This window comes from Apium graveolens, chromosome 3, assembly GCF_009905375.1.
Source record: "Apium graveolens cultivar Ventura chromosome 3, ASM990537v1, whole genome shotgun sequence".
Classification (NCBI taxonomy): Eukaryota; Viridiplantae; Streptophyta; class Magnoliopsida; order Apiales; family Apiaceae; genus Apium; species Apium graveolens.
Window position 1 is genome coordinate 93,450,556 of NC_133649.1, and position 14,426 is coordinate 93,464,981.

The following is a 14,426-nucleotide window of genomic DNA, read 5'->3' on the forward strand; positions in this document are numbered from 1 at the left end:
AGTGCGGTGGGAAATTCTTTCAGGACCTTTAAGTCGCTAAGCTCTCAGAATTCCAAGGAACAAGCGAACCCAGTAGAGGCGAGAGTCTGGCTAAAGGAAATATGGGAATCATTTGAGATTCTAAATAATTGATGAAGCACAAAATATTGTTTTGTCACTTACCCTCCTAAGAAAGAGGCCACCCGCTGGTGAAAAACCAAGAAAGGCACGGAGCCAGAGGTTAGAATAAACTAATTAAAGTTCAGTCAATTATTTTCGGGAAAGTACTTCCCAAGGTTATGGAGATAGTATAAAAGTTTAGAGCCAGAACAAAGGCAGACGAGTATGATGAATTAAGAATCTAAGTTGTAAAAGTTGTCAAGATTCGTTTTGAGGACACGAATCCAGAATGACGGGATGTTTGAAATCAATGCTTATGTTGTGTTGGTTCATGAAATAATGATAAGAGAAAGGAAAATAAAAAGAAACTGAAGTGGAAAGGAATATAAAGGCAATAGAGTTTGAGGAATGATAAGGGAGTTGGGTATGAGGAAACCCTAAAGACTCGTAGCAATAGAAATAGAAAAGTATGTAATCGTCAGGATGAGGGTGATTCACCATGAGTTAAAATTGATGGTTGAAGGCATAAGAGATACATATATTTTATCCCCTGTAAGTTGGGAGGATTCGAGGAAACCTTGAGATAGTTTGAAGGATAAATAATGAGACGCGGATAGACTGAGAAGACAAGAAAGTAAGAAATTAGGAAAATTGGATGAAGGAAGTGACCTTCAAGAATGTGAAGTGTAAGACCGGTGGCTTGATGCCCAAAAAGGGAGACACCAAGTATAGAAGATATCTCAACATTGAGATGACTGTTGAGATAAACAACAAAAGTAAATGAGGATATAGTAAAAAGAAGTTCACGTTGAACACGACCAATATCTTCCAGAACATCCCTGTTATCATTACCAAATCAGGCAAAAAAAAAAGTGGATAACCGTTGTTATCTTTTGGAGGCCATATGGATTGACCTCAGTTTGAATAAGGATGCTATTGTCAAATTAAGTATAGACTATCGAAGTGAGAATGATTGAATAAGGTAATCTATCAAGTATATATGACTTGATTTATCCATGGAAGAGTGTAAGTATCTTTTAAATGTGGAATTAAGGATAAAACCCCGATAACTTGAAATGAATCCTAGGGGAATGCATAAAGGTTGGAATTTCACCCTTAATAGGGACAGCATGAGTTTTGACAGTATGAATTGGAAGGGATTAAGGTAACAACAACCTTTAAGGATCAGTGGAGAAATTTTTCAGAAGTATATAGACAATGATTCTGATATTAGTAAATGGTATCTTGATATGCCCTGTGCCTAGGGTGTACCTGATGAAGGATTTAAGGATAACCTTAGAGGTTTTACAAGGAGAAAGGTAGTATTCAAAGTTCTCAAGAATAGAAATTTTGATGAAGGAAATATGGCGTAATTATAATAATGCCAGGTGGGCACGGGTTAAACCATAAGAAGTATAGATTGAACCAATGAAGGTCAGAATTATTAAAGCAAGAAGGGCCCAAGATAAAAGACGTCCTAAGTATGATCGAGAGTCAGCCATGATAATGTTTACATTTAAAGACTAAGGTAGTGACTTATGGAAAAAAAATGGTAAATTTTTTTTTTACTTATTTTATCACAAGGACTTAAGAAAAGTATTTTCACATAAGCAGTGATTTGAAATGAGGTAGAAAATTTAGTTGGAGATCGTTCAAAAGACATTGATTATAAGGAACTATTATTATTAGGAAAGGCCAATGAGGTGGCCGACACTTTAAATATAAGAGGATAATTATAAGCGCTCGTGCCAGAGGAATACAGTGATGATGGTTGAAGCCGTGAAGGTTGTATTATGGTTTGGAAGATTGGCATTCCTTCTGATGACTGTGCAATACCCAACCATAATAGTAGTTTGGTAAAGATTTAATTCATGTAATCGCCGTGAGCGAGCTATCTATCTTAGAAGGTCCCATCTTGAGAATAATCCAGGGCCATGTTTCAAAAGGACTAAACGAACCTTTGAGTTAAGTCTTCTATCGAAGGCATATGATTAAGAATGGTATTAACCTGCTATCGTTGCTTTTATTGAAACTCTTCTGCAATTTTATCTACTTTATGTCACGAATGTACGTCAGGATCTGGAGTGTTCTTCATGAATCATGGAATGGCGATTATGTTTCCTCTCTAGAAGATTTCGGTACGGCATCAATGGACTCCGTATGATTAAATATTAAGATTCAAGGAAACGAATGACTATAGTAGGTCCGTGGTGGACTATAGTAATGCATCAACGATTCTTTGAATAATGAGCTGATTACAACCGTGAGAGTTGTAGTGTTATGGATGTTGAGATTGGGTACCACTAATCGGGTTGTGGTGATGTATAAGTTATTATTGATAGACTAATTAAGTCGATTATCTACCTATTGAATACTTATTCCTTCTTATCAATAGAGAGTCATATTACTATACAAGGAAGGTTGCGGTGCAGGCATAGAATTCTAGTAACGATGATGTCTAGAATGAGATCCCAGATTCAATTTTCGATGTCGAGGGAGTTTCAAAGGTGATTGTTTATAAGCTCAAGCAAGAGCATGGGTCCATAGGATGATGGACGGAATAGTAAATATCCAGACACATGAATTGCGATGTTATAATACTTGATGTTGATATATACACACATATGTTTTGTTCTCCTATGACAAACCTCTATAGTTCAGAGGTAGATTCCAAGCCAGATATTTGTGGCAGTACTTTTTCATATACAATTCTCTTCAATTCGTTCTTTTCTCTCCTTTTTATTTTGTATAAGCTGAGAAGAACAACCCTTCCAGAAGGGGAGGTATTGCCGAATGACTATCTATCTGTGTGATAGAAGCCTAGTAGGATACCATCTATTGTTTAATTGCTTGTCAAGTGCTAAAGGCTGGCCACCTTCTGTACTAACTATGCGATATAACAAGTGTTCATGATCATAGGGATCTCTCAATAAAATCTTTTACTTCTATACGATGGGTCAAGCTTTCGAAGATAGAAGTAGTTAGAAAAGGAGTAGTATGAGTATGGTGGTATTCGGAATGGAAACACATTCGTGATACTAAGGTTGACACGTTTATTAAAAGGTTATAGAACGCTAACGAGCAAAAGTATAACTAGTATAATATTAGGAACGGAAGATAGTAACGATTACAAACTGGAAAAGAATGGGTATTGAGAAGCAAAAAGCTATAATGATAGAAGCTATGATGAGAGTCTGTGCCATAGACTTGAAAGAATTTGGAATGGTCACTTAACACGGATTGAGTTTTCTCATAATAATAGATCTTATGACAGTATCGAGATGTCGCCTTATGAGATCCTTGAGGGAAGACAATGTCGATCTCCCTTATGTTAGGATGAAGTTGTAGAGCGCAAGATGCTCAGACCCGTAGTAGTCCAAAGGACCAAGGATATAATATATCTAATCAGAGGACGGCTGGTAGTAGCCCAAGATGGACATAAGAAGTATGTTGATTTGACACGAAAGGACAAAGAATAGGAAGTAGGGGACCTAGTGCTATTATAGGTATTCCCTTGGAAAGGATGGATGTGGTTCGGAAAGAAAGGAAAGCTAAGCCCACGAATTGTTGGACCCTTTGAGATACTAAGACGGATTGGGAAGTTAGCTTACGAGCTAGCCTTACCCCCAAACCTACAACAAGTTCATAATGTGTTCCATGTGTCAATGCTAAGGAAGTATCATCGGGATGCCAGACACATAGTGGAGTACGAGCAGGTGGATATGCAACCAGATCTGACTTACGTAGAGAAACCAGTAAAGATTATGGATAAGAAGGAGCAGGTGCTTCGGAACAAAGTGATCAAGCTAGTCAGAGTGCTATGGCAGAATCATAATATGGAAGAATCAACTTGGGAACTAGAAAGCGCAATGCTAGAAAAGTACCCCCATTTGTTTTCTATCTGATTCCGGGACAGAATCCTTTTAAGGAGGGGAGACTGTAATAACCCCAAAAATTTTGAACTTTTTGCAACCCTTATGAATAGTGATTTTGTTGATTATGCTGAATAAGAAAACTTTTCATGCCACACTTTGTAGGGGTTCTTTTATTGTTATTTTGAGATCTTATTAGTACTCTATATGATATATAAGTGTATGTAAAGATCGTCAGAATTCAAATCCGAACACTTTGATTTTTCCCGAAAATCCACCAGATACCTAAAGAATTGAGTATAAGGTAACAGGATAAAAAGGATTTAAATTCAAGGATTTTAAGAGAGGATCATAAAAGGAATATAATGTATTGAGAAAGGTTAAGGGAACCCAAGCAATAAGATCCCAGGTATGATCCCTCAAACGATAAACGAGAACGAAAGTTAAGTGAACCGTATAACAGATCAACGATCATTAGGCAAGCAATTAAGAGTTAATCAAGGAGGTTAGGGATGATGATGTCATCAAACCAACAAGAAGAGGACAAGTGTGGGAGAGTGACATCACATGATGACCTAAGCATGACGTAAGGGAAGGAGGTGTGGGTGATTAATAACCACACAATTTTTCATGGTTAAAAAGGTAATTAATCAAAACAAAACAAATCCACCAAGTCAACCAACAATTCATTTTCACCAAAAACACAAAGCTATTTCACCTTCTTCATCAAAAGCTCTCGGCTTCTTTTCTTTTTCAAAGAAAGAAAATTCAAAATCCTAGTTCCAAGCTTTTTTAATTAGCAAGGTAATTATCTAAGACTCCTTATGCATAGATATAGCTATCCTATAAGTTTGAGCTTCTAATTCATTCACAATCTCTTCCTAAAAATCATGGAAGAAGATGGTGAATAGTGTTTTCCAAGAACTAAAATTTTTGTTCTTGAGTTTTTGTTTAGATTAAGCTTGGATAAGGACTTTTAAGGGTGATTCCAAGCTAATTACTTGATTCTCCACTCTCCAAGGAAGGTATAACCCCTCCAAACCCTAACTTTACTTGAGTATTAGGTTTAGTTTTGTTGTTATAGTTCATGAGAGGCTTGATTGTTGTGTATGTAGAGGTTAGTTGGCTTTGTGATGTCTTGGAGTTGTAATTCTTGGTGTATTGATTAATGAACTTAAGTATAGTTTAAATTCATGTTTGAGAATAGTATAAATTGATAATTTTGAGTTGTTGGGGCTGTTATGGTGAATTATGGATGGAGTTTGGTTGGGATGTTGATTGTGAGTTGATTGTGGGTTGGTTTGGAGTAGAATAAAATTGGTAATCGCGTAAACATAGCCGTCGTAATGTCCGATTTACTTTAGACTGTTTTTGATCTTAACATTAGGACCCGAGAACTCCCTGTTAGATTTTGACCATTGCCACGATTAGATATTTCATGTTACGAGCTTCGTTTTGATATGTGGTTCGTTTGAATCCGATGTACGGTTTAGGAGAAACGACCGTTTTAAGTAACGGCGTTTCGCGAACGAACCATTACCCTTCGCCTTACTTTGAAACATAGGTTAAAGAACTTAAAGGACTAATTGGAGTATGAATAATTTATGTAAAGTGTATTAGGCAGTTGGTAAGGCACTCGCGAAAGAATCGCCTTAAAACCCTTAATGGTTAATTTATTAAAAATGGTGGAGCCGAGGATACTCGAGCGACTTAAGGGAATCGTTGAGCGCAAAGCGAGTGTTAGAGTCTAATTGGTTAAAGTATAGATTCATAAGCGACTTTGGTTTCATTCCAACTTATATGTTGTTTATAGGTTACCAGACTCGTCCCAAGCCATTTGTCACCCTCGGTTGCTCAGGCAAGTTTTCTACCCGTTATACTGTTGTTGTGATGTATATATGTATATGCATTATCTTGTGATAGATGCATGTTGGTTAATTAGCAAATTTTGTGATATATTGAAGCATGTTGATATGGTATATATATGCATGTCTGTTTCGTAATCTGGTTATCTATCTGTTGATTTCAATGCTTATAGTTGCATAATATATATGCTAGAGATAAGCAGTAGTTGTGTATACCCTTAGTATAGGGGACCCAAAGGTGAACATTTTCTAAACCGGGAGTCGATGTTCCCGAGTATAATATATATATATTTATATATATATTGATATAGTTTTCAAAACTATTAATCGAATAAGGTTTATTCGATAACTTTATTTTTATTAATGAATATTACTTGGAATATTCATTCGAGGACTTATGACTCTATTTATTCTATTTAATGAATATTACTTCGAATATTCATTCGAGGATTTATGACTCTGTTTATTCTATTTAATGAATATTACTTTGAATATTCATTCGAGAACTTATGACTCTGTTTATTCTATTTAATGAATATTTATTTAATGAATATTATTTTGAATATTCATTCGAGGACTTATGACTCCGATTATTTACTAAATAATATTCTTTATTTTATTAAAGAATAATGTTTCGATAATCAAACCTATTTTCGATTATTCAAATAAAGATAGTACTTTCGTATAAGTATATCTTTGGTTATTTAATATTCATTTCAAGTATGAGTTTTAAAACTTCTACTTCAAATTATTTATATAGAGATTATCCTTATGGGAATATTATTAAATAATAATATTCATATATTTTCTAATATATCGGGACTGGTTTATTTCATTAAATCAGCATTACTCCAAACATTCTTAAAAAAGTTTTCGAATCTTCAAAATGATTTTTAAAAGATTAGAGCGGATCCCAAAACTCATTTTTATATTTAAGATCTTCCTTTCGAATGAGATTTAAATACTCGCTCAAAACCTGGGGGGGATCCGGCTCAGTGGTGTATTTTATATTCGCAACGAGGTTGTTGTTTTGAGAAAACATCTTGATTACTTGCCCATCGTTCGGGAAGTAAGTTCATCTATTTGAGTCGGCATAAGCAACATGGGCTCAATGGGCGTCCATGAAAGTGTAAGTGGCTCAGTGGGAGTCCATCAAATGCGTAAGTGGCTGAGTGACAGTCCAGCATAAGGTCCTATTACGGCCAGGGTGATGACCAGTGGGGAATTCGTCCATCTACTAGTAGAAAAGGTTACTTATTGGTATCTTTGCCTGATCAGCAAGATATCAGGTTTATGCCAAGGTTTTCTCCTTTCTAAATTCATTGGATATTGCAACTCTGTTTATAATTTTCATAACAGAGGTTTTCAAGGAGTGTATGAAATGTATATATATATATATAGGTGTGTATATATATATCGGGACTTAATGAAGTATCTCGTAACTTCATTATTTATAATGATATTTCAAGGATTGAATCTATTCAAATCTTATCTTGTAGTCTCATCTATGTGATGAACTTTTGAAACGGATTATACCTTGAACGGTGGTAGTTTAAGTAGTATTCGGAAAAGATATAAGTATATTGGAGTATCTTTTAACTTCATCTTTTAAACTTATATCTAGTAAATGATTATCTTGTGCATGTCAAAGATTTTCAGAAAAATGTTGAGACAAGGTTAGATATATGACATCACCTTGCAACGATATTTTTTTATACAGTTATAAACTGGAACTCTGTGTATATTATACATGTCAGAGGATTTCAAAGATTGTGAAAAGTATATATGTATATATATACTGAATATTTTGCGACTTTGTCGCGTTAAGATATCAGCTTGGTTCATTTCTTCTTGACCAAGACTTTCATGAGTACTATGAGAATGCTCATATATTGTTAATTATTATACATATTATTTTGGTGGGCTTGTTGCTCACCCTTGCTTTCTTCTTTCATCACACAACAACAGATATAAAAGATGAAGAGGACCAAGCTTTCATTTCGCAAGCGGTTAGGAAACGTTCCGCAGTTTTCTGGAAGCGTTGATGCCGCTGTAGCTGAGGTAGAAATTACCAATAGGCTAGGCTTTCAACTTCTGATGTACCAGACTTATGTATCTATATGAATTGTAATAATGGCAAAGAATATGTAAATTATTCAGAAAACCTTTTGAGGTGTAATGGCTTATAATTGTGGAATAAAATGACTTGTGTTATTTTTGGATATTCATCTCTGAGACTATAACTTGTGGTGTGTGTGTTTATTGTGGGGTCACAGTACGGAGTAGTTGATTGTTTATTAAGATTGGCTGTTATTAAGGGAAATGGAACTCGTGACAACCCGGATCCCCGACCCCAGATTTGGGGGTGTTACAGTACTGCCCTTCCATCTGATCAAATATTGAACTTCAACTGCATTGTTAACCTTGTGTAGTCTGTGGCTCAAAATTACCTCAGGTTCATTTCTTCTAGTAGTATGAACATCTTGGAACCAATCTGGAAGAGTAGAAGTAACAGGAGGAATCCCAGAAAATCCTTTCAGCTGATATACATGTACTACATTATGAATCTTAACAGAATTAGGTAATATGAGTTTATAAGCAACTTGACCAACTTTTTCCTTTATCTGAAAAGGTCCACAATACTTAGGAGATAACTTCTGATTTCTCCTTTGATGCAAAGTACCTTATTTGTAAGGCTGAGCCTTTAACCAAACCCAATCATTCGGAGAAAATGACCTCTCAGATCTGTGCTTATCATCTTGCATTTTCATTCTATTCTGAGCATTCACCAGTTGATTTCTGAGATTCATAATCATCCTTTCACTTCTTATTAAACTTCTGTTGAGTTCAACATTGGAAGATTCTCCATTTAAGTAAGGAAGGTGAAGAGGAGGAGGTTGATTATAGACTATCTCATAAGATGTGAAATGAGTAGCAGAATGATAATGAGTGTTATACCGCCATTCTGCTAAGGGTAGCCATTGAATCCAAGTCTTTTCATTCTCTCCGCACATACACCTAAGATAGACTTCTAAGCATTTGTTCACTACTTTTGTCTGACCATCAGTAGCAGGGTGATATGCAGGTGACATCTTTAATTGAGTTCCATGTAAAGTAAAGAGAGATTTCTAAAAATTACTAAAACATAGCATCTCTATCACTTACGATACTCTTGAGCCATCCATGTAGTTTTAAAATATTTTCCACATAAGCTTGAGCTACAATTAATGCAGTGAAAGGATGACTCAAAGGAATAAAGTGAGCATATTTACTCATTATGTCAATAACAATAAAAATGACTGATTTACCATGAGGGTTGGGCAAACCTGTAATAAAATCCATACTAATATCAGTCCATACTTCTTCCGGAATAGGGAGAGGCTGCCACATTCCTGGATAAGCAGATGTATCATATTTAACAGCTTGACAGATGGAACAATTTCTGATCATTCTGGATACATCTTTGGATAAACCTTTCCAAATGAATATACTCTTGATCCTTTTGAGAGTACAATGATTCAATGAGAGAATTTTAATTCTTAGATCAGTATCTGGACCAACCAAGATCCTGTTCTTTTTCCTAACTAAGCCATTTTGAATACTGAAGTTTGGCACTACTTGACCCTGTTATAACTGTTTTATAATTTGAAGCATATTATTGTCCAATTGATAACTCTTCTTAATGAGTACCTCTATCTGAAGAAACTACAGTAATAGCCATATATAACATTTCAGAACCCTGTACCCTAGACAAAGCATCAGCCACTTTATTACCCACACTCTTCTTATACTGAATTTCATAGTCAAATCCTAAGAGTTTAGATAACCAAAATTGCTGGAATGGTGTAGATATCTTTTGTTCCAATAACCACTTTAAGCTTTTTTGGTCAGTCTTAATGATAAAATGAGAACTAGTTAAATATTGTTCCCACTTTTGGACAGTAAAGACAATAGCCAACAACTCTTTCTCATATACGGATAATGATAACCATTTTGACCCCAGAGTTTTAGTAATGAATGCCAAAGGGTGCCCATCTTGCATCAATACTGAACCAATACCCTTTTTTGATGCATCAGTCTCTACAACAATTTTTTTTGTGAAATCAGGTAATGTTAGCACAAGTACTGTAACCATAGCTTTTTTAACAGTTTCAAAAGCCAATTGAGTAGCTTCACCCAAAAGCTCCTTTCTTCAATAAATTAGTTAAAGGTCTACAAAGGATTGCATAATCCCTTACAAACTTCCTGTAGTATCCTGATAAATCCAAGAATCCCCGTAATTGCTTGATAGTCACTAGTGCAGGCCATTCTGCTACCGCCTTGATTTTGTTAGGATCAGTGGCAATCCCTTCTGTTGATATAAAGTATCCCAAATACTCTCTTAGGAACATCAAATGAACATTTATACTCCTTCGCATACATTTGGTTTGTAATCATTAATTGAAAAATCTCTCTCAAATGAGTCCAGTGATCTGTCAGATTTTTACTATATACCAGAATATCATCAAAGAATACCAATATTGATTTCCTTAATAGTGGTTTAAAAATAGTATTCATCCACCTCTGAAATAAAGCAGGTGCATTAGTTAGGCCAAATGGCATAACTAAGAACTCATAATGTCATGTATGAGTTTTAAAGGCAGTCTTAAAAATATCATGTGGGTGCAATCTCATTTGGTGATATCCTGATCTCAAATCCAACTTGCTATACACTGTAGATCCATCCAACTCATCCATCAATTCCTCTATAATAGGAATTGGAAATTTATCCTTAACTGTTTTTTTATTCAATTCTTTGTAATCTATACAGAGTCTCCAAGTACCATCCTTTTTCCCACCAGAACTACAGGACTAGCAAATGGACTGGCACAATCTTGATTTATGCCCCTGTCAAGTAACTCATAAATCAGTTGTTCAATTACATCCTTCTATCTTAAGGGATACCTGTAAGGTCTTATGTTTACTGGACTGGGTCCAGGAATTAGAGGAATTTGATGATCCAATATCCCTCTACTAGGAGGTAAGTCTAGTGGTTCCTGAAAAACTGACTGAAATTCAGATTTTAATTATTGCAATTCAGCATACTCCACCTTACTTTCAGGGCATTCCAAACTTGTATCCAAAGTAGTGGTGGTTTGACATAACTGTATTATGCACAATTGAGCTGCATTCTGTAACTTCTTGGCAGAAGGCTGTTTTTCCATAACCTTTAATTTCTTAGGGTGAATACCCTTCAAGAAGAATGGCTCACCCTCTACTAAAAAATCCATTTTCAATTGCTTGAAATCCCAATATACTGGGCCTAGAGTACTCAACCACTGAACCCAAAGGAATAAGCATTACTTTTGTAACAAAATCCTTACCAACCATGGACCAAGAAAATTTCTCATAAATCTGTTTACAAGTAATATGATTGCCATCTGCAACTGTGATGGACTGAGGAGAAACATCTGTTGTGACCAGACTTAATTTCTTAGCCATTTCTTGATTTAAGAAATTATATGTGCTACCAGAGTCAATCAATATGTGAAGTGCTTTTCCATTGACAGTACCCTTTACTCTCATGGTTTGAAAATTCTAATTTCCAGCTAGGGCATTTACTGAAATACAAAGATCAACTTGATCCTCTTGACAATCCTCACTATCCTCTACACTAACCTCCCCTAGAACTTCTATTGTAAATAGATGAGGTTCCTTAAATTTACACTTATGCCCCCTTTCATATCTCTGATCACCGAAATAACATAACCCCTTTGTAATTTTTTTTAGCCCTAATATCAGCAGGAATGTATCTTGTATTCCTACCCTGATTTTGATTTTGTAAAACCTGGGGTTTGTTTTGAAACACTACTGTTGGCAGCAATGGATGTTTGTTATTGGATAACATATGAGTAGCATTAGTTTTGGGAGTAATTGTAGACTGAAATTGCCTTGAACCCTTGTTTAACAACCATGATTCTTCTTGCAATCTAGCATATTCTATAACATAAGTTATAGAGGTAGGTTTAAAGGCTTTTACAAAGGATTTGACTACAGGTTACAATCCCACAATAAAACTATCCAAGATAAAGCCCTCAAGAAGAACATGATTACTTTTTTTGTATAAGACATGCCTGTACTTTAACAAGACTGAGACAATTTGTTAACCCTAAGTAAGTTATATTTTTATCTTAGTTTGTATTTGTACTTGTAACACTTTAAAGTCTGTAAAAAATGCAAAGGAGAATTCTTTTTCCTAAAACAGTATCAAGCCTAAGGATTCTATCTGGAAGAAGATCAAGAAGATTATGCCTCAGAAGAATTTGAAGAAGCTTGGAGTTGAATAAATATGTTTGGATAAAAATACTCTAAGTCAAGATCTCTACAAGTCACAGATTTAGTGTTATAGAGAAGTCATTCAAGAACTCCAAATGACTTATCGAGAAGTCTGGAAAGCTACTAGAGAACTTAGAGAGATATCAACAAGTCAAGAAGACATGAAGGTTGGAGATATTGACAAATCATTTCTTCACTAGAGAACTCAGAGTTATCGACAAGTCTACATTCATTAGAGAACTCTGAGTTATCGATAAGTCAAAGTCCACTAGAGAACTCAACGATATCGATAAGTCAAAATTCACTAGAGAACTCTAAGTTGTCGACAAGTCAAAGTAAAGACATGATGCAGAGAGATCTCAACAAGCTAAAGCTTCATTCGAGAACTCAAAGACCTCTATAAGTCAAATTTACTAGAGCATTAGAGATCTCGATAAGTCATTATACTTATCGAGATATCAAGATCTCTACATGCCTAATTGGAGATCTCGAGTAATATTCTCAAAGTACAAAATCACAGACCAGTTCAATATTTAAGATAAACAATTAACAAACAATCCAACCAGCTGGATTGACAATTCTACAAAAAGCAACTTGAAGAATATGCAAGATCAATGGTGAAAATTAACTGACAGAGGAAGATTAAAATTATCACAGGATGCTAAAGATATGCTAAGCCAGAAATGGAAGATCTACTTTTCTATAAATAGAAATGACAAGTGACAGTTTAGAAAAGCTAATATCATGTCTTATTGTACACTGTGTAAACCAGCAGTTAACTGAATTATAAAGTTAATATTGGTCCTTCAGTCAGTTGTAACAATTTAGATCAAATTTCTTGTAACACTCTCAAGGAGAAGCTAAACTCTTTATCAACAAAGAGCCTAGAAATTTTGTAGCAAAACATTCTTAATTTTAATATAAAATTAAGTGAGTTTTGAAGATTTGTGTTCTTTATTTTCTGCAAGCTTAATTTCTGCATGAACACATTTTACTACAAGATTTAATTTACTTTGTTCAACCATAAACATTCCAGAAAATCCCAAAAATAGTAAAACACATTCACCCCCCTCTGTGTGTTATTCATTTCCTAACAAGTGGTATTAGAGCAAAATCTGAAAGTAAATAGATTCAAGATCTCGGAAGAATGAATACACAGAAAATCAGTAGCATCAAAATTTCTACCTTTGACAAAGCTAACTACACTCTTTGGAAAAAGAAAATGATGTTGTTTATCAGGATGACCAATCCACTCTACATTCAGATCCTTTAGAATGGGCTCTTCACTCTTATGGTTAAAGTTGAGGAATCTACAAATGTAGACATGGTTGTCCCAGCTCATTATGCTCCAAAAGATCCTTCTAAGTATACTGAGCCTGAAAAGGAGAAAGTTTCCCTGGATAGTAGCTTACAATTAATATTGATTGAGTCACTTGACAATGTGATGTACAACAACATTGTCAACTGTGACTCTGTCAAGCAAATATGGGAAAATATTGAGACACTCTGTGAGGGAACTGAGGAAGTTAGATGAAATCAGAGAAGGATACCGATTTCACAGTATGAAGATTTCATGGCCAAGCCAAAGGAAAGTATTACTGATGTATTTGAAAGGTTTAACAAGCTGATAAATGATTTGCAACTTCATGACAAATATTATGAAGTTGAAGAAGTGAACCTAAAGTTATTGCTTACTCTCCCTGATCATTTGGAACTAGAAAAATCTCAGCAATTAGGGAAGGGAGAGACTTGAGTAGAATAACACTGAAAGTTTTGTATGGAATTCTTAAAATATATGAACTTAAAATGATTCAGAGAAAATCATTAAGATCTGGCTAAGGACATGTTGTAGATGGCTCAGGTGCTTTAATTGTCAATGAAAGCCAAACATCTACTGATGAGCCAAGATCTCAAATTCCAGTTGCCTCAACAAGTGAACAACGAACAAATGATTCACAGGAACAAGTCATTCTGGAATTGGAAAAAGATGAGTTCTACACTCTTGAAGAACTGGATGAGCTATCAGTCAATGGCTTATTTGGCTAGAAAATTCTCTAATATTAGAGTAAAGAAGCCAAGATTTTTTAAGAGCAAAGGACAGTCTTTCAACAAAGAAAGCAGCTGGAAAGAAAAAGGGAAGTACAACTCTGATAGCAAGAATGACTACAAAACTGGATATATTAACAGATCTAAGATAAGGTGCTTTAATTGTGATGAACTAGGCCACTTTTCTACAGAATGCAGGAAACCCAAGAAGGAAAAGAAAGATAAAGCT